The sequence below is a fragment of the Pseudophryne corroboree genome, chromosome 7 (genome assembly GCF_028390025.1).
Source record: "Pseudophryne corroboree isolate aPseCor3 chromosome 7, aPseCor3.hap2, whole genome shotgun sequence".
Classification (NCBI taxonomy): domain Eukaryota; kingdom Metazoa; phylum Chordata; class Amphibia; order Anura; family Myobatrachidae; genus Pseudophryne; species Pseudophryne corroboree.
Window position 1 is genome coordinate 460,961,782 of NC_086450.1, and position 22,780 is coordinate 460,984,561.

A 22,780-nucleotide genomic window follows, 5' to 3' on the forward strand; every position below is an offset into this window, starting at 1 on the left:
TACTGTAGATTTGATACAAGAATGCTAATATCATTCACTACATTTGTTTAATTAGTAATACAGCAGTATCAATGTTTTAGTAGAGTTAAACATTATGATTTGGGATATAGGTCAATGAGCTACTCACAGAACGAAAGTGGTAAATTGTAATTTAACACAATATCCTCTCTGGGTTATTTTGGGAAGGGGGTTTTAGCCACCTCCATTAGTGTAAGGATGATCATTATTAAAATGACATTTAGAAATAAAATTAGGAGTAACAGGTTAATTACCACTTGAAATCAATTGACTGTAAAATTAACATATTATCCTCAGGTGGTTAATGTGGCTTTAGGATATTGACCACCCACCTTTTGTCAGAACTTTGGTATTTTGTGAATCCAAGTTAGAATCTATATGTGGTTCTGTGGTGGTCACACAGTGCAGAAAACTTGGTGGGCGTAAATAAGACTTGTGCATGAGGTACACAGGAAGATGAGGTTAGTACTGATATGCTTTATTGTAGATTACATGAAAAATACTGGCAAAAGAATCAGTTTAATGTCTGGCTTGCTTGAACTGGATTTAAATCCAGAGAGACAACTGGAACTGGAGTCAGTTAAATATCTGACTTGCTTAAACCAGCCTGGAATCCAGAGAGACAACTGGAACTGGAGTCAGTTAAATATCTGACTTGCTTGAACCAGCCTGGAATCCAGAGAGACAACTGGAACTGGAGTCAGTTAAATATCTAACTTGCTTGAACCGGCCTCGGATCCAGTGAGGCAACTGAAACTGGAACTGCAGTATATAAGTATTCACACTAATTAGCTTGCACTTGGATTGAGCTGTTTCAGGAATGTTTGCAGCAGCACACTCAAGGACACGCTGGAAGGTTATTTAACTTCAAGTTACTCCGCACAGGTGTTACTACTATGCGCTGGAATCACAGTGCTGGTAGTACAGTACTGGAACTGAAGAAACACAAGGATTTTAAAGAACTTCAGGGAACACGGAGTGAACACTGAAGTCCGAGTCTAGATGCAGCTAAGAAGCGACGTTGTTCTGTACGATATCCTAGGGCCCTGTCCAGCCCTTTTATCTCCCTTGCTGGACAGTAATTGGCCGCAGAATCATGTGACTGAACTGACAGCTGTGGTTGGTAGAGTTGTGGTCAGCTGATCATCTGCAACATGGCGGCGCCTGGTACCCATGGCCAGTGGGGAGGATAGCTGTGAGCTGGAATGGGGTTCAGGGGTACCTGAGCCAGCACAATGGGAAGCAGAAAAAGGGCGACATGACACCTACAGGACCACCAGAGCTGGACTAGGCTGCACACTGGTAAGACCTGTGATGCTAAGTCCTGATTCCTGAGACCTTTGCTATAAAGATAGAACTTATTCTATTGAGTACAATCTCATACACTGTAGCACATGGCATATGATATTTAGCCACTGTAGATTAATTAAAAATATAGAGAGTATTAGCACCACTGTTCATGGCATCTATTAATGACATTAGCTAACTGCTGTTGCTTTTAACTTGAATCTGCTTCCAACATCAAACAAGTGGGTCTATTTACTAAGCCTTGGATGAAGATACAGTGGATGGAGATAAAGTTCCAGCCAATCAGTTCCTAACTGCCATGTCACAGGCTGGGTTTGAAAAATGACAAGATCTGGTTGGTTGGGACTTTATCTCCATCCAAGGTTTAGTAAATAGACCCCAAATACGCTACAGTTTCACCTCTCCCAGGGGAGACTACATCAATACATTCATAGATGAACTATTTTTTTCTGTTTGAAGAACAAGCAAATATATGTTGCAAACTGGATATTGTATCTTTATCTCAGATCTCTAGATAGTCAAGTATTAGCTTCTCAATCTGAAATCACATCATCCATTAGTATCCACCCTAAGAATTGCAGGGTAACCCACTTTCTAACTACCTTTCTGCACACAGACTTATCTTCATTGACACTCTTAGATGTGTGATTGTGGGAGTGTTTGCACATACTCTCTTGTCCCACAGAGTCTTTTCCGTAGTCGATATTGGGACAACAAATACAGCAGCCATAAATATAGTAATTTAATGTAGACAGAGCAGAAAGAGATACAAAGTTCCTGAGAGGTTCATGAAACACAAACAAAATATTGCCACAAAGCTCCTAGGAAAACAGTACCCAATGGTTGTGTAATTTAATAGTTGCTCTGCCACATGCGCTGCCACAGAACACTGTGGGGTAAATTTATTAAGGTGGGAGATTTTTACAACTGGTGATGTTGCCCATAGCAACCAATCAGATTGTATCTATTATCTTCTAGAAGCAGCTAGACAAATGTTAAGTAGAATCTGATGTTGCTATGGGCAACATCACCAGTTCTAAAAAACTCCCACCTTAGTAAATTTACCCCTGTGTGTGTGTTCAAGAACGAGAAATGAGATAAGAAAAAGAGAGTGGCTGCTCAATGTGTAAGAGCATATATATACTAATTAGGAGCTGACATGTAAGAATGTAGAAATGTTTTATTATATAGATAGCATTGATTTAGCACGTAAAAACAATATTATAGTGCAATATAGTAAAATATAAAACAGAAACACCTTGAGCTTAAAATTGTATAATGTCCTCCGGTTTTAATGAGGAAGCAGATCAAATTGAATGTCCATATGCGGATCCACAATCAGGTGAGCAGCTGAACAACAGATGTTAATAAACGGAGGCCGTAATAGGAAATCTGAGTGTGGCAACAAACAAAACTGTTGTATGAATAAATACCTCTCCGTGGGCTGGTCCGACCGAGTGTCCTCGGTCATATGTTCCTGCAGTGCCCAATGCTGAATAATTCAGCAGAAGGAGAGAGTGTGTTTATCCCTGAATGGATGGAAGCAGTTGATCAGCAGCGTGCTGACGGAGGTCACCGGCGACAGTTAGCAAAGCTGAGACCGGAGCCGAGGTCTCTCTGTAATTCACCCAGAGGATGGAAATCACCGGCAGCAGGTGGATAAGCCGGGACGGGAATCCGAGTGTTAAAAGCTCAGCAAGCAGATGGAAAATACCGGCGGTGGAGGAGGTGTATCCCAGCCTGTAGGACTAGCAGTATTTAAAGCACAAATTTTATCAGCAGCAAATGTCAACAATTAACAATCTATTAAACATATTACAAGTCAGCTCCTAAAGACCTGTTTAATAGATTGTTAATTGTTGACATATGCTGCTCATTAAATTTAGGCTTTAAATACTGCTAGTCCTACAGGCTGGGATACACCTTTGATAAAGTCACATGATCTGTGACGAAACGCGTCAGGACCCCACCTACTTGCACACCTTGACTTCATCTTATCACACAGGTAGCAAGCTGCTGTCCATAGCCTGTGACAACTCGGCCTTCGCCCCGGCTTCCTCCTCCACCACCGGTATTTTCCATCTGCTTGCTGAGCTTGTCACACTCGGATTCCCGTCCCGGCTTATCCACCTGCTGCCGGTGATTTCCATCCTCTGTGTGAATTACAGAGAAACCTCGGCTCCGGTCACGGCTTTGCTAACTGCTGCCGGTGACCTCCGTCAGCACGCTACTGATCAACTGCTTCCATCCATTCAGGGATAAACACACTCTCTCCTTCTGCTGCATTATTCAGCGTTGGGCATTGCAGGAACATACGACCGAGGACGCTCGGTCGGGACCAGCCCACGGAGAGGTATTTATTCATACAGCAGTTTTGTTTGTTGCCACACTCAGACTTCCTATTACGGCCTCCGTTTATTAACATCTGTTGTTTAGCTGCTCACCTGATTGTGGATCCACATATGGACATTCAATTTGATCTGCTTTTTCATTAAAACCGGAGGACATTATACAATTTTAAGCTCAAGGTGTTTCTGTTTTATATTTTACTATATTGCACTATAATATTGTTTTTACGTGCTAAATCAATGCTATCTATATAATAAAACATTTCTACATTCTTACATGTCAGCTCCTAATTAGCATATATATGCTCTTACACATTGCGCAGCCACTCTCTTTTTCTTACCTGAGAGGTTCATGACTATATTAAGATGCAGGGAGATAAGGCTGGGTTTTATGAAAGAGCGTGGGTCAGCTGTCAGATACAAGTAACTCAGAGATCACCTAGCCTAATCTAAGTGAGATGACGAGAGCAAAGGAACACACTGGAAGTTATACATGTGATATTAAGGTGGAAACTCAATTAGCTCCACTAATTTACCATGGTCTAGTTAATCCAGCACTGCTACTCAATTGTCCTCGACGTCTGCCCGGGAGGTGGTTGATAGATAGACAGTTTCAAAGTCTACAGTCGATAGGTTAACACCATAGGGTCAACATTAAAAAGGCCAAAAGGGCCAAAAGGGTCAAAAGGTTGACAGTCAAAGGGTCAACACAGTCAAAAGGTCAACATGAAAAATGTTTGACACATTTTTTAGGGTTTATTCATGTTTTTACAACTTTTGCTGCATTTCACTAACCATGTCACAAACTATTACCTTTACTAAACTTGTGGCTAGTGAAGAAGAGTGGAGCAAGGCACCGTGCCCGAAGTGTGGTGAGGAAAAGCGAGCCCACAACTGAACTCATTTTAACAAATTTGGTGAAATATGTATAAAAACATGAAATAACACAAAAAAAGAAAAAATCTACTTTTTTGTATCAACATTTTTCATGTCAACATTTTGACCTTGTCGACCCTTTGATTGTTGACCCTATGGTGTTGACCAATTGACTGTTGACCTTGTAACTGTTTAACTAACAGACCATACACATCTACCTACAGGTGGGTTTTTTTTGTTCAAGCTCTAAAAAAAACTGTGTTAAATTGCTTGTTTTTGCAAGCCACATAGGTCTGGGAACTTATCATGGATTCTATGTGTTAACTCCTGAAAACAGATAATTTAACAGGTGAAAACAATGGGTTTCAATTGAATAGCCTGGACTGGAAAGTTTTAGACTACCCTCATTTTTTATTAAGTATACTGTATAGACTGTATATACAGTATATTAGGGTCATTTGATAAGTGTGGTATATTTCTATGACATGGCACCACAATCCCTTTTATGACATGATGCATGGAATGTTCATCTCTTCTAACCCCACCAGGCCAAATTATAGCCAGGCATTGTTCACTTGCGGTAGTCATTTGAAGTGAGCAGATAAGCAGATGCCACAAAAAAAAAAAAAATTCCATGCAGTGATAAAACACTTTTATTTTAAAAGTGAGTAGCAGCACAGATCAAAGAATAGTTAGACAAAGTTCATGGGGACTCTGTCAGATCCACAGGATTTTTGTTGTCGATTTGTGACTGTGGATGAAACTTGAATCACCATCACTACATTCCTAAATAGAAGGTCAGTCAAAGCAGTGAATGGTACCTGGTGAAAGTGCACTGAAGAAGTTTTTTGGGATACCCAAGGAATTATCTTAATTGACTACATACAAAAGGCTATAACAGAGGAGTACTACTCAATATTATTGGACTGTTTAAAAGAAGAGGTCATGCAAACTATAGCTCTTCACCAAGATAACGTGCCAACCCAAGAGTCGACCATCGTAATGGCAAAATTGCATGAATTGGGCTTCAATTTCCACCCTATGCTCAATTTTGGCCCTGAGCGACTTTCTGTTTTAAATTTGAAAACCTAGCTCGGTGGGAAGAAATTCTCCTGGACTGAGGAAGTCATTGACACTGTCAATGAGTATTTTGCAGGCTTTGAGACACTCTACTTTTCCAACGGTATTAAAAAACTGGAAACTTGGTGGACCAAGTGTATTGATCTCGAAGGAGACTTAGGGGTATATTTACTAAAGCTCGTATTTTCCCGATTGAGGTTAAAGTTCAATCACGAATGACATTGAAAGTGTAAAGTTGCAACTTTTTGAATTTATTACGACTAATTTACTAAGCTGTCGTATTCTGCATTTTCGTATTTACCGATGTCGATGTCATTCGTATTTTTTTGCAGTGTTTTACGTGAGTGACTTGTAAAACACTGCCGACTTTAACACAATGAATCTCAGCAGTATCTGTGAGATCCATGCTGGGCTTCATTGTGCACCTTATTAAAATAAAAATCATTGTTAAAATCTTTAAAAAAAAAGCGTGGGGTACCCCCTCCTAAGCCAAACCAGCCTCGGGCTCTTTGAGCCGGTCCTGGTTGAAAAAAGATGGGAAAAAAGTGACAGGGGTTTCCCCATATTTAAACAACCAGCACCGGGCTCTGCGCCTGGTCCTGGTTCCAAAAATACGGGGACAAAAAGCGTAGGGGTCCCCCGTATTTTTAAAACCAGCACCTGGCTCCACTAGCCAGGTATATAATGCCACAGCCGGGGGACACTTTTATATAGGTCCCTGCGGCCCTGGCATTACATACCCAAGTAGTCACTCCTGGCCAGGGTACCCTGGAGGAGTGGGGACCCCTTCAATCAAGGGGTCCTCCCCCTCCAGCCACCCAAGGGGTAGGGGTGTAGTCCGAGGCTGTCCCCCCCATGCAAGGGCGGCGGATGGGAGGCTGATAGCCTTTTTGTCAAGTTTTGAATATTGTTTTTAGTAGCAGTACTACAAGTCCCAGCAAGCATCCCCCGCAAGCTGGTACTTGGAGAACCACAAGTACCAGCATGCAGTGGAAAACCGGGCCCGCTGGTACATGTAGTACTACTACTAAAAGAATACCCCAATAAAAACAGAACACACACACCTTGAAAGTAAAAGTTTATTACATACATCCATACCTCCATAAATACAAACTTACCTATGTTCACACAAGGGTCGGTCCTCTTCTCCATGTAGAATCCAAGGGGTACCTTTTGGGTAAATTATACTCACATAATCCAGTGTTGTTGGCTCCTCTTCTGGTCTATTTGTAATCCACAAACTTGGCAAAATAACAAAACAAACACCCAACCACGCACTGAAAGGGGCCACATGTTTTCACATGGGACCCCTTTCCCCGACTGCCAGGAACCGACCCCCTGACTTCTGTCTCAGAGGGTTTCTTTAGCCAATCAGGATGCGCCAGGTCGTGGCACCTTCCTAATTGGCTGTGTGCTCCTGAAGTGTCTGTCGGGCAGCACACGGCAGTGTTACAATGTAGCGCCTATGCGCTCCATTATAACCAATGGTGGGAATTTTGCGGCCAGCGGTGAGGTTACTTTCGGTCAACCGCTGGCCACAAAGTTCCCACCATTGGTTACAATGGAGCGCATAGGCACTACATTGAAACACTGCCGTGTGCTGCCTGACAGACACTTCAGGAGCACACAGCCAATTAGGAGGGTGCCACGATGTGGTGCATCCTGATTGGCTAAAGGAACCCTCTTAGACAGAAGTCAGGGGGGGTTCCTGGCAGTCGGGGAAAGGGGTCCCATGTGAAAACATGGGGCACCTTTCAGTGCGTGGTCGGGTGTTTGTTTTGTTATTTTGCCAAGTTCATGGATCACAAATAGACCAGAAGAGGAGCCAACAACACTGGATTATGTGAGTATGATTTACCCAACAGGTACCCCTTGGATTCTACATGGAGAAGAGGACCGACCCTCGTGTGAACATAGGTCAGTATGTATGTATGTATGTATGGAGGTGTGGATGTATGTAATAAACTTTTACTTTCAAGGTGTGTGTGTTCTGTTTTTATTGGGGTATTTTTTTAGTAGTAGTACTACATGTACCAGTGGGCCCGGTTTTCCACCGCATGCTGGTACTTGTGGTTCTCCAAGTACCAGCTTGCGGGGGAGGCTTGCTGGGACTTGTAGTACTGCTACTAAAAACAATATTCAAAACTTGACAAAAAGGCTATCAGCCTCCCATCCGCCGCCCTTGGATGGGGGGGACAGCCTCGAGCTATACCCCTGGCCCTTGGGTGGCTGGAGTGGGGGGACCCCTTGATTGAAGGGGTCCCCACTCCTCCAGGGTACCCCGGCCAGGGGTGACTAGTTGGGTATGTAATGCCAGGGCCGCAGGGACCTATATAAAAGTGTCCCCCGGCTGTGGCATTATGTACCTGGCTAGTGGAGCCCGGTGCTGGTTTTAAAAATACGGGGGACCCCTAAGCTTTTTGTCCCCCGTATTTTTGGAACCAGGACCAGGTGCAGAGCCCGGTGCTGGTTGTTTAATAATGGGGGAACCCCTGTCACTTTTTTCCCCATATTTCTTCAACCAGGACCAGCTCAAAGAACCCGAGGCTGGTTTGGCTTAGAAGGGGGGAACCCACGCAATTAAAAAAAAAAAAACACTTTCCCACCCCTTCCCACTGAAAAACATGCACGGATCTTATGGATCCATACATGCCTATCCGAACACGGTAAAAAAAAAGCAGTTCTGTTTTTTTTAGCACTTTTTCACGATTTGTATTTTATCACGGCAATGTTTGGCTATTGTCGGCAGTGTTTGTGATTTGCACTTTTTAGCAAATTCTCGATTTCTACCAAATTCCAGGCGTATTTGACCGATGGTGTATTGATTCGTAATTTTTTCCAAGGACTTCCAAAATAATATGAATGCCCTCATCGCTGCCGTGATTTGAGTTTAGTAAATTCCCGAGATGACACTTTGAAGAAAAAACACCATCTCGGTCAAAATCGGGACCTTAGTAAATATACCCCTATGTCGGGAAATAAAGGCAATAAGATTTTTTTCCCAAAAAAAGTTTTTACTTGCTTTTTGTACCACACTTATCAAATGACCCTTGTATATATCCAGAATTGCAAGACACATTAGTGAGAGATACACTGCAAGTAAAATAAATGATAATCAGCACACCAAAGTCATAGGGCAGGAGAAGAGAATTGTCTTTCCAATGATGTTATCTGGACACTCTTATTCCCATGAGTTTTGTCTGTACACCATGTCACATACAGTATCTCTACTATGCAACATCTTCATTACACCCGCATCTGCAGGGACTTCTGGCTGCCTGACATTGACATTTAAACTTTGTTATATAAGAGAGCTACAGCTGTGTGATTTTCCTAATAAGAATACTATCACCATATGAACTTGCAAATAGGTTAAATTAATAAGTTCTCCATTATTCTTTACAGAGTAACCAGGGTGTAACATGGAGAACCAGAGTTATATGAATGGATTCCTCTTGTTACCATTTTACGCAAAATCAAATTATATTTTGTCAACTATATGTATATTTTTCATTCTCTATATATTTGGAGTGGTCACTAATGCTATTATAATAACAGTGATATACATTGATCATCAATTACATACTCCCATGTACCTATTTCTCTGTAACCTGGCCTTAATAGATATTTGTTATACAACAATTACTGTCCCTAACCTTTTGTACATGTTATTATATGGAGATAATACAATGTCCTTCAAAAAATGCTTCACCCAGATGTACTTTTATTTTTTGGCTGATTCATCAGAGATTTATCTAATATTCATTATGGCATATGACCGATATGTTGCTATATGTAATCCTTTACACTATCACAATATTTTAAACAGGAAAAATTGTCTTGTATTTGCATCTGGCACTTGGATATCAGGATGCTTAAATTCTTTCGTATTTACAATCCCAGCATCACACATGGCCTTCTGTCAGTCTCGCACCATACACCAGTTTTTCTGTGATGCTAAAGCTCTGCTTAACATCTCCTGTGCTGGCAGTGAAGAATTTTATACTGTTCTCTATATGGAAGTATTGTTATATGGAACGTTTCCTATCATGTTCTGTTTGATATCATATATAAAAATTATCAAGGTTGTCTTGCAGATAAAATCTAAGGAAGGAAGAAAGAAAGCCTTCTCCACCTGCTCATCCCACATAACCATTGTCATTATGTACTATATGACGGCTTTGTCTGTGTACTTGACACCACCATCAGAATACTCTGCTGTCCTAGAACCAATATTTACTGTACTGTATTCAGTTGTAACACCCATGATAAACCCTCTGATCTACAGTCTACGGAATAAAGACATGAAATCTTCTCTGCTGAGACTACTGAGGGGAAAACAGAGTTTTGAACAGTGAGGAAGAATGTGTAACATTCATAAATAGCACTATGTGATTTATAATATAACTTAATTTTAGCTAATGACTAATGCTAATGACTAAAATAAATGATAATAGTCTTTGAATTTCTCTTACTAATTCTTATATTCTCTGAATTTTTTGTCATTGGTTTGTTCTTACTGGTCCGAAATGTTACATTGTGTTTTATCAGTTGGACAGAATTTCAGTGCTATATCTTTTCCCATTGTCGTCAGAGGTGCGGGGGAAGAAGGGTGGCCGTGATAGGTACTTTTTAACCAGCTTTCTGGAGGTATCCGGTTGATAGGTCAACAATTAAAGGTTGACAGTCAATAGGTCAACACCAAATGGTCAGCATGCATATGGTCAACATGGTGAAAAGGTCATCAGGTTCAAATGGTCAACATGACAATGGTAAACACATGAAAAGGACAACATGAATGTTTTTGTATTTTTAAAACGTTTCCATACTTTACAATCCACATGGACTTTGATTTGGAAATATTAACCTGTATAGAGTGAAACAGAGTGGAGTGTTGCACCTTGAACTTATTAGGGTTCCATGTGCTGAAAGGTAAAATGTGACACCAAAAAAACATGAAAAACTTATCTTGAACTTTTCAGGTGTCGATCATTTCCGTGTCTGCTTTTTGACCCTTCTGAACTTTTGACCATGTTGACTTGTGAATGTTGACTATTTGATGTCATCCTAGAAATTGTTTACCACTTCATTGTCGACCTATTATACTTTAACCCTTTTGGAGGGGCCTGGCAGTTGCCTGCATCCTGCTGCCTCCCCCACTATTGTAGACAGTGGCACTTTGGTAAGGGAGAGAGATAGAGTACTAACTACTGCTGCAGCAGTCTCTCTCTCCAGCCCAGCACATGCTGTGTGCTAGGAAGGGGAGAGAGGCAGCTGCAGAAGCAGTCAGTCCTCTCTCCCCCAGCATAGTGTCATGCTTTCTAAAATACACTACTGTATGTCGAGATATAGATACACTCAATATTATTCCTGTTTAAAAACAGTAGTACAGAGGTCATTGGTGCTGCCCCATCTGGAATACTGTGTCCAGTTCTGGAGACCATATATCCAGAAGGATATAAATACATTAGAGAGTGTACAAAGAATGGCATCTAAAATGGTGCATGGCCTACATCACAAAACGTACCCGGAAAGGCTAAAAGATCTTAACATGTATAATTTGGAGGAGAGAGGGGAAAGGGGAGACATCTTAAAGTTCAGGAGGGAAACATTCTTCAAAGGAAGAGAAGTATTAGAACTCGAGGACACACATTAAGACTGGAGGGGGGGAGGTTCAGGGGAAATTTAAGGAAAAATTACTTCACAGAAAGGGTAGTGGATTTGTGGAATAATCTCCCATCAGAGGTGGTAAAGGCTTAGACTGTAGAGCAATTTAAACTTGGGATAGGCATATGAATATCCTTACAAAGAATTAAGGTTCAAAAAGGGTTGAGATTACCTAAAGGATAAAAAAAGGAGCAGACTAGATGGTACAAGTGGTTCTTATCTGTCGTCAAATTCTATGTTTCTATGTATATGTCCCAGATGTGCAAATTTGCACTCTTATGCCTGCGGATAGCATAAATGTGCAAAAGGAAATTAATTGCAGCAATTAATGTTATGTGCAGGAGTGTATTACAACAAAGGGCAGGGTCGTTGAATGTCATTTAATAAAGCAATAAAACAAAAAAGCAATAAATATGTAAACACCCTCCCAAGAGTGAAGAGTCGCATTATCACACTAATCATTGCAATAAATGTATCCTATTCTGAAAAGCAAACAATTGCTAATAATAACTAAGCCAATACATTACACATTATAGACCTAAAAGGGGTAAACTTTGCAAAAAAAATCATAAACTAAAGCAGTATCAGCTGTTCAATCATGATGTGTATAATTTAGACCAAGATTGCAGTAAATGTTTATTCAAATGTAGGATCCCTGATCTCGCGGAACCAAAATGTAAAAGTCAGGATCAGTAAATACACTGACAGTGGCAGAACTTGTTAGTGGTGGGCCAAGCAACAAAAAAACTAATTTGGGCCCTCCTCCTCCCCCCCAACCACATGGCAGTGGTTGACAGGGACAGGAAGAGGGGGAAAGCATACGGCAAGGGGAGTCAGAGGTTGACAACGTACTGTAAGGCAAGGGAAGGCAGAGGGTGATGGGGAGGGTGACCGAGAGAGACAGTGGGTGACAGGGATACAAGCACAATGTCATGAGCGGTGCTTAGAACAGGGGGCATGTACCTTGATGGGGGCAGGAACACAGTGGCTTCTGCTCTATCTGTGACAGTGGTCTCAGCCCCTTGTGCTTTCCTCAGTTTTGCAATAAGTCTGGTAGGCTCTAACAGTGGCAGTTATCCAGTTGTGAGCTGCCTTTTATTCACAGGCAGACCAGGATCCCCCCTCCCCCCCCCAAATATAATAAATTTATGTCTGTGTATACACACCTGAAGGCTTGGGACACCTTCATTCTGGATTGGCACCAAACCCACTGCCTATGATACTTTTAAATAGGGACCTAACACATGCTGACTGTACACTTAGAAGTAATTTTCTGGCATACCCTCCTCCAACACACAGTAGCAGATGTCAGGACAGATCTGTGGGATGCCAGTAGACTTATCTTGGCTGGCTAAAGATCCTGGATCAAGTTTTAATGGGGTACATTGTTAAACTGATAGAAGAGGTAGGTCTCAGATGGGCGGCAGCTCCCCGACTGCATGGTAGTGTGCTCTGTGTAGTCAATGCAAACTCACTGCAGGAATTTCAGAGAGAACATTTGACTATGGCCCTCATTCCGAGTCGTTCGCTCTGTATTTTTCATCGCATCGCAATGAAAATCCGCTAAGTACGCATGCGCAATAATCGCACTGCGACTGCGCCAAGTTATTTTGCCATGAAGATAGTATTTTTAATCACGACTTTTTCTTCGCTCCGGCGATCGTAATGTGATTGACAGGAAATGGGTGTTACTGGGCGGAAACACTGCGTTTTATGGGCCTGTGGTTGAAAATGCTACCGTTTCCGGAAAAAACGCAGGAGTGGCTGGAGAAACGGGGGAGTGTCTGGGCGAACGCTGGGTGTGTTTGTGACGTCAAACCAGGAACGACAAGCACTGAACTGATCGCAGATGCCGAGTAAGTCTGAAGCTACTCTGAAACTGCTAAGTAGTTTGTGATCGCAATAATGCGAATACATCGGTCGCAATTTTAAGATGCTAAGATACACTCCCAGTAGGCGGCGGCTTAGCGTGTGCAACTCTGCTAAATTCGCCTTGCGACCGATCAACTCGAAATGAGGGCCTATGTTTCACTGTTGAAATCTATATCTTCTTCAGTAGGAAAGTAGTGTAGCTGAAAGATGCAGTCTGTCAGTGTTTATAGCAAATACTGAACTGCCATATCCTTATTTGTACACAATGTTAATACATTGAAGATTGATTGTTCATCATAACGTTTAATGAAATATAAAGTTATACATATTTTGTCTCAAGGAAGATATTAACAGACCTGTTAATGGATTCCAGTGGCTGGAAGCAATGAATGCAAGCAGGTCCTACAGCAAGAATTTTGTCCTCCACAGCAGAAACAAGACAATAATAATTGAGGATGCATAGTCACTCCAGCCAGGTTCAGAGTCAGTGCAGAAATGACAACTTGACACAGAAGTATGCAATGTTCAGGAAATAACATATAGGCAGTGCTCGGAGTGGGCCGTTATACACCGCAATAGCATACCGGCACTTTGAACACTGATTCCCACCCCCCACAGCTGATGACTTCCGCACCAACAATTTGAGCTGTGGAACCAGCAGCCAATCAGGAGCGGGCGTGCGGCCACTCCTGATTGGCTGCCGATCCGTGGCAGATTTCAAATGGCGGCGGTCAGAGGGACCTCACTGCTGCCGCACCAAAGGCCCCCTTCTTACTGTCACCTCCCATGGTCTCCTCACCGCTGCTGCCCATGGTCTCCTCCTCACCGCTGCTGCCCATGGGCTCCTCCGCTGCTGCCCACAGCCTCCTCCTCACTGCTGCCAACTACACCTCTGCACAGATGCTGACCACAGCCCCCTCCGGACCTCCACTGCTCATCTCATTAGGTAATGTTCCCTGCTTCCCTATATCCCTCTGTCACTCACACTGTCCCTGCTGTCACTCTTTTTGTACCTGCTGTCACTCTCTGTCCCTGCTGTCACTCTCGCTGTCACTGCTGTAACTCTCCATGTCACTGCTGTCACTCTCCCTAAATTGTGGATCATACTGTGTGGGATAATGTTAATTTTGGCTCATACTGTGTGGCATATTTTGAATTTTGGCTCATATTGTATTGCGTATTGTTAATTTTGGCTCATTCTGTGTGGAGTAATGTGGATTTTGGCTCAATCCATGGGCATTTTGGCTCACTCAGTGTGGCATAATGTGAAATTTGGCTTATTTCGTGTGGAGTAATGTGAATTTTGGCTCATTACTTGGGAATTTTGGCTCATTCAGTGTGGGACAATGTGTAAGGGGCACCAGTACTAGATAGTCTATGGGGTCCTACTATTGTGGTGCATAATGTGTATATATGACCATGCCCCCTTTTGAGTGGCCATGCCCCTTTTTCCAAAGTGCGCACGCATAACTACAACCTTCACTTTTCCATACCACTACTTCAAAAATTTCCACTTTGACCACTGCATACAGGATTAAGGAGCCAGGAAATACTAAAGCTATCATAGCATTAGTTTTGGACAGGAAACTCTTTAAAGATGGCTCATTTGCTATAGTAGTTTTTGAACATTGATAAGGTGTATTACATCTCTGAATGTACAGATGAAGCTGCGCTCAAACATATTGGCTCCATCGCAAATGTGCACTCCCAGAGTGACTAGGCGATCCAGCACCTAACCGGGCTACAGGAGTACACTGGGATGCTCCCAGTTACAGTGAATGGGGCATGTGCCCATCATGGAAATGTGTGCATGGCACAGGTGCTGTGATAGGTGTGCCTAGGTGGGCACGCCCCGAAACAGACAGAGCCACGATTAGCATGTCTCCATCTGTAGGTAATATTTAATTTGGTATATACTGTATGGATTTAATTTGCACTCATTTATGTGCTTTTTTATCAATAGAATTTATGTGTACCTTTTGTGTGCTACTCACAGTCCGCCATATGTATAACTATGAATATGGTAAAAAATATGCTGATTTTCCAAGGGAAATATTTTACAAACAAATGTACAGTGCTGGTCTGAATCTGTTTCTTTTTTCCAACAGGGAATTTGGGGTATTGTCAGATTTCACCAACTTGATGCTTATACCTCTCCAAACAATATTTTTTTTCTATAAATATTGTAGGTTTTTTGGAAAAAGTGAGCCATAGGAAGCTTGCTTTCCAATACTGTGGACCATAATGGAAGTGGATGATTTCTCCTAATTTATTTACCAGGGATTGGGTTTACTGGAAGAGTAAATTACATTGTGTGAGGATATGGGGTAACTCTATGGAGGGGTGTATTGGTATAGTGTGTAGATGCTAAATCAGGATCCAAACACAGCTTTTCAGTTAAATAAATGAAATTGTGCTTTACTGGCTGCATAATTAAATAAAACAAACACCTAGTCCTCATTTAGGGCACTGACTCACTACTTTGCCCCTGACTATACTTGGGCAGCTATTCTGCAAATAAAGTCTCAAACGTCCTTCCTGCTATCTGCAGTCATAACACAGGCTCCAATTTGTCTTGGTTTGTCTGCTTCTCACATGTACACTCTCACAGTCTGGCCTGCTTCTTTGCAGGCAACACAGGCTTTGGATAAGGCACATCCTGGCCTATTCACACTCAGACTGGCTTCTACCCCATAACATGTAGCTCAGTCCCAGAGTTTGGCAGCCCACCATAGCCACACACAGGTCTGGTATGGCCTCTTGGCTCTCAAGGGCATTCTTGCACAATGGGCCTAATTCTGAGTTGAATGCAGCAGCAAATTTGTTAGCAGTTGGGCAAAACCATGTGCACTGCAGGGGAGGCAGATATAACATGTGCAGAGAAAGTTAGATTTGGGTGGGGAGTATTCAACCTGAAATCTAAATTGCAGTGTAAAAATAAGGCAGACAGTATTTACCCTGCACAGAAATGAAATTACCCCCCAAATCTAACGCTCTCTGCAAATGTTATATCTGCCCCCCCTCCAGTGCACATGGTTTTGCCCAATTGCTAACAAACTTGCTTCTGCGATCAACTCACAATTACCCCCAATGAGCTCTGACTGTCTCTCACAATACCTTTTGGACTATACGTCTGTTCAAGTCCCACCTGGGCTCTGTCTCAACAGGGCAGCAGGCTCCTCTGGCTGTAAGAGTCTCACCCAGTATCTTTGTACTATTCAGCTGCAGCCATTAGGTGATCTCACACCTGGCTTTTCTTCCCTGTGTGGGAAAATCCCTCTGCTCCACTCAGATTAAATGTGTCAGTAATGCAATATACCTTCATAATGCCACAAATGTTATAGGCAAACTCTGCCATGGTTACTATTTGTACCTTCTGACAACTAGCATACAGTAGATGTGAACTAGATTATAGATTTAGTAATCCATGAAGATTGTACAGTATATGTATTTAAGAAGTAATTGCACAGATTGTGGGGCAGTGGGCTGTCTTTTAAGGGGATATAAATTTACCATCTTGGTAAAAATGTCTACCACTACCAGGTAGTACAATTTGAGAAAGTTTCATTATAGAAATCAGAGGAAATACTCATTCATGGTTTAGTGGGAATAGGTAAAGTTTGTTGTTATGATGCAGGTGGCAGATGAGGGCATGTACTGTTTTTCTGACATGTTGAAGTGATGATATAGGGGAGGTCAACATAAATTTTTCTAAATTATATTTAGTGCTTTATGGAACTATGGATGACCTGCCATTGACAAGTCATGGGATCTTATCAAAACATGATGTCTTATAATTGTGTTTCGTGCAAAGACATGTACATTAGAGAAAAATTCAGAAAAACAGCCACATGAAAAGTACATGTATTCTTCTATGAGATTAAGTTTGAGTCGTCAGCACTCTTAAAACTCCTCGGGGTTATGGAAATCATGCTCCTAAGGGACTGAATAGTTACTGAGGCAACAATATTTTCTGTTGGCAAAATGGGCAAATTCTTTTGTGAGAGATGCTGAGAAGTTCTCAAACTGCCTGGATAAACACCGGCTTTACCATTGTGAGAACCAGGACAGTATACTAAGATATTAATGAATGATAAACAAAGACCAGCACTCTTTTTTGACAACTGAGCCTTCTGGCTGTCTTCATGTACTCAAAACTTCTAAAATCCATGAAAAATGTAATTATTATATTATCTTCTTTACGAATGTGCTAAAATTCTTCATAAATAATGGGATATTTATTCATTTGCGATCCATTATAGTGAAATCCCGTTCATGGAATGACAGATGTTTTGTAATAATATTGCATATACTGCACTTTCTAAAGATAAAGGGTTGTGCTGGATCTTTATTGAGCTAAAATTCACCTGGTTGGAATTTTCTTATAGAAAAATGGAAGGCCATGAAAATGCAGATTTTTCTGGCAGGGTCCACAGGTTATCCACAGGATAACAATGGGACATGAAGGAGCATTAGCAGATTGGAACCAATCTATCAAAGCTTTCTGGCCTCCCAGGATGCAACGGGCCCATCCATATATCCCTGCCCACTGGCTCAGGCAAATCAGTTTTTTGTTTGGTGCGGCAGGAGCCGGACCATGATCAGAGGGCTGCTGCTCTTTGCAGCCCTAAGCTTTCTTATTTTATTTTTATAGTCTTATATGTTTTTTTTTGAGTGATCTTTCTATACAGTGTCTTATACGTATATTGGAAAGAGTCGCTCCAACAACTCTCCACCGGGTCGCAACAATGCTTACCCATGAGAACAGTGCTGTTTCGGTGGGCGTCTGTGTCAGATATACTAGCAGGTCCATCAGACATTAACAGGCTGTGGCCGGAGCACGGGGAGAAGGTAAGGCATCGATTCCGTTTAGCTACATGGAATACGAACACAGACGCACTGTTTTGGAAAGAGACTACCAAACAGTAGCTGTCACGCCGCCACCGTGGGTGTACCAGCGCTAGGCCTTAGGGATCATAGGCTCCAGGATTAGTGTGAGGCCGTGATCCCTAGGGTTGTTGTCAGTAGGGGGTGTTAGACGCTCTCCTGGTCACCCCTCCTCTTGGGTCATGACCAGTTTCTGAAGAGTCTCCCTCCATGAACTGTTTCCTCGCTTCTGCCTAAAATGCTATCACGAGTGGACATGGTTGCAGCATAGGCAGCTGTGTGACCGGTGCATCTGTGTTTACTGCTACCATGAGGGGACCCGGTCGCAGCGTAGACGGCTGTGTTCACTATAGGTTCGTGGAGTGACAGTGTACACTAGTAGTGTCTGGATATACTCAGCGTTTGCTAATGTATTGATCGATCCTGGAAGAGAGGTGAGTCTCCCTGTATCCTACTTTACTAAGTACGGGTTATACAGCACTAAAATCTCTATCTACCTATTTTGAGTATGTATACTGTAGTTAGATAAGTGCCTATTGCATATGAGAATGTTACATTTACTGTTGTTTCTCCATTGCGTCTGAATACACTAGATCAGTTAAACATCATCAGTAACTTCCTCTCCTACATACTTAAAAAAGATATGTTTGTAGTTGATGTTGTGCTCATATTGCTAATTATACTAATGTATAACATGTGAGTGACTGCTAATGTGATTGCTGACTTTATTGTATTTCTGTAATTGTATATTTATACAGAAAATGACAATAGATCAAAGAAAACACTTAAATAATATTCAAACCAAGTCCATTAAATTGCAGGTGGCAGATCTTCCTCTTAATGATGATTTCCTCCAGAGGTGGTTCATGCAAATAAAAGATAAAAGAGAACAATGGTGGTCATTCCGAGTTGTTCGCTCGGTAATTTTGTTTGCATCGCAGCAATTTTCCGCTAACTGCGCATGCGCAATGTTCACACTGCGACTGCGCCAAGTAAATTTGCTATGCAGTTAGGTATTTTACTCACGGCATTACAAGGTTTTTTCTTCGTTCTGGTGATCATAATGTGATTGACAGGAAGTGAGTGTTTCTGGGCGGAAACTCGCCGTTTTATGGGAGTGTGTGAAAAAATGCTACCGTTTCTGGGAAAAACACGGGAGTGGCTGGAGAAATGGAGGAGTGTCTGGGCGAACGGTGGGTGTGTTTGTGACGTCAATCCAGGAACAACAAGCACTGAACTGATCGAACTGGAAGAGTAAGTCTCAAGATACTCAGAAACTGCACAGAGATGTCTTTTTGCAATATTGTGAATCTTTCGTTTGTAATTTTGATAAGCTAAGATTCACTCCCAGTAGGCGGCGGCTTAGCGTGTGCAAATCTGATAAAAACAGCTTACTAAGAAATAGAGCTCATTAAAAAGAAGAGGTGAGGTTGAGATGACCAGTAAATAACGTCAGGCATACCAATTACTCACTTGTTGAGTATGTACGCCAGGTATATAAAGGTTTTAATTTTAATGAAAACTTTAGCACCGACAAACAATCAAGGGGTAAATTGATGTGGCGTACCCAACACTAACTTGGTTCCTCCTATTAATGTTTCTTTCACTTGTCCTTTACAATTCCAATCTTCTATAAATCGCTTTTACTACCGGTTTGGTACATGGAAGCAATACAAAATGTAACAATGTGTAGTAGTTTATATTAAGGCACTATCTCCCACCACAGTGTTGAAGGCTTTAAGTGTTGGAAAATATAGTATACACCATAAATCCACTCAAATAAGACAAACTTACCTAGAAACTCACTAGACAATAGAAGGAACGATGCATATCAAGGTTTCTTTAAAATACAGCTTATAAATAGTTATACCCCAATCACCAAGATGGAAGCAATGGAAACTTTCCCAACTCACAATTAAAATGATTGGGATCCTCACATAACGGTTTCTTTACAAATGGTCACCGACTCATTACACACTTGGTGTCCAGTTAAAACGAAAACTTTTTATTACCAAAAACTAAAAAGGATTAAAACCTATAACAATAATCATTCAAAGTCCAAAACCATATAAGAAAGTAGATGATAATGTGTCCCAAATAAGAAGATGCAGATTCAGACTACAATCTTAATACAAATTCTGTAGGCACTGTTAAGTTCGTTTAACTTAAAGGAAGAAAAAGCAATACCTTAAATACTCAGATGTTCAGGCCACTGTGACCGCTAAGCACGTGTGTTAAACCCCTATGCAATGCGTACACGTTGCGTAAGCACGCTGTCACGCTGTAAGCACAAAGTAGCTACACATGCGGCAGAATACACCTTATAACCCCTAAAAGGAATGCAACACCAATTGTATATGTAATTTTGTGGTCCAACGCAGCAAAAAAAAATTACTTAAAAGGGGGTAAAATAGAAATACAATAACACAAGAGAAGAAGCTACAACCAGTGGATACATATGTTTGTTCGCCTGCGCCACCTGGATCTGGCCCTTGGTCAATCTGGAAAGATGACCTTCAGAGAATGTGTGTGACCGGCCAGGAGGTTTGGCTTTTATACAATAGTCCAAAGTGTGAAACAAAGGAAACTGTAATCTCTTCACCCATAGATCAAAGGGTTGGTCATTTACAGTACATGAGGGGTCATAGGTGGGTTTGAATAGGTGGGCGATGCCTGGTCCAGGTGCACTTGCAGATGTCCTCCACTGGGTTCCCGACAAATATCAAGAGTACAGTAAATACAGTGTAATACTAATATTGTACTTCTGTGCATATCTGTGCGCAGGAGCGTGCTACATTCTGTAAACTGCCATCGGAATATTGCCATTGAAATACTGTACAGCTGGATACCAAACACCACCTCCTAACCTAATTCTGTCCCCTCATATCCTGTAAAGTTGAATCCCTCTGTTGTTATATCTCTGAAGCAAATGTAACTTGCTGGTGTGGTGTGTGTAGGCTTTGTGTAAATTATGCACTATGTGGATTAAATATCAGATATGTCTTTGTGGCTTTTACATGCGAATGCCTATGCTACCGTATTTACTCATACCACGCGTTAATAAGCAGGACTTTGTGAGCCAATATATGCAACGTGCGGGTATGCGCACGCATGGCAGAACAAGTACACGCACGGAGGCCACTCTGTGTGGTGTTTGTACGTGATGCATGTCGGTCTAATATTTTCGACTTCGACAGCACAATATACATTCGGAATGGAGTATCAAAACTTTAGAATGTTCCTTATAGATCCACAGTCTCCTCAATAAGGCATTTCAATACTCTGGGGATATTTGTCAAGGTGTGGATAGAGAGTGGACTGTGGAGATATTTATACCCCTTTACAGGAAGTGACATCAACTTACTTGGGTTTGTAATACATAATGGGTAAAAGTATGCCAAATACATTAAAATACATTTTAAAACACTAAAAGTTCCCCCAATGTTTGTAAATGTTGTCCTCCCCTGTTGTGGAGAAAATTAAGCCTCTAAAGGCATTCAGCAGCTCTGTTAGCACTAGATGGAAGGCGGACCAGAAGTTCAGCATTCCACCTGCATTCCACCACCGCCAGAAGTGCATGTGTTCCAGCTACGTGTTCCAGTGGCGGCAGTGAAGTATAATAAGCGAATGTCAAAAGAGTTGAAAAGTGGTTATAAAAAACTTTTTAAGTTGAAACCCGAATTAAGACTCTCAGGAATTAAAGTGCCTAAATTAAAAATCCACTGCATTTCAGCCTGTGATAGGTTACAGTACCTTCAATATCACGCTCCTTCCAGTTGGATTTACTGTGTTGGATACTACACATTTTACAACATTCTTTGCTGAACAATTATGTACGGTTTTAAAGTGTTCAGATAGGGTATGGTTAATAAGCCCCTTTCTTATATTCCTTGTGCGTTTCACTATGCAGGTTTTTAATGCCCTTTCTGTTCTACCTATATAATGTAGGCCACAAGAACACTCTATTAGGTCTATCACATTTGTGGTTTGCCATGTCATACTATCTTTAATTTCATAGGTGAATCCATTTATATTAAAACTTATATATTTAAACACATTTGAAGCAATATTCCTACACAAAATGGGACCCGCACTAATTAAATCCTTTGCTCTTTATGGGGTTCACTGTTTCATGTTGTACTGAACTATGAACCAGATTATTTTTTAAATTTGGGGCTTTTCTATAAATAAATACTGGTTCCTTTGGTACAATTTCCTTTAAAACAGGGTCTCTTAAAAGAAAGTGCCAATGGTTTTGAATAATTTGTTCCTGATCTTTATAGTTTGTTAATTTACGATTGACTCTGCTGAGAAATAGATGCACTTGATAGTGATGAAAATCACTAAATAACAATGAAAAATTAATTAAATAAGAATCTATTTCCCATGGTTTTTATATTGGTATAAGGCATCACATGATACTGTGTCATCACGAATCCCTTATAAAAATGGCCAAACTATTTTTAGAATCTTACTGGATGATATGTGGGTGGTTAAGCGACAAATAAATTGTTACTAGCCAAAAAAATGTATCCTTCAGTTATGGATACAAATAAGTCCCCTTCAATTTTCACTTTTTATTTTTTAAAAGCAAAATCCCACCAGATTTGTTAAGGCACCTAAACCTATTTTTAATATCCCAAAAGTGTGTCCTATAGCTGGCATAGTTGGCTTATGTGCATCTTTATACTTATGTTCAGCAGGAAAATTTGGAAGCAACATTG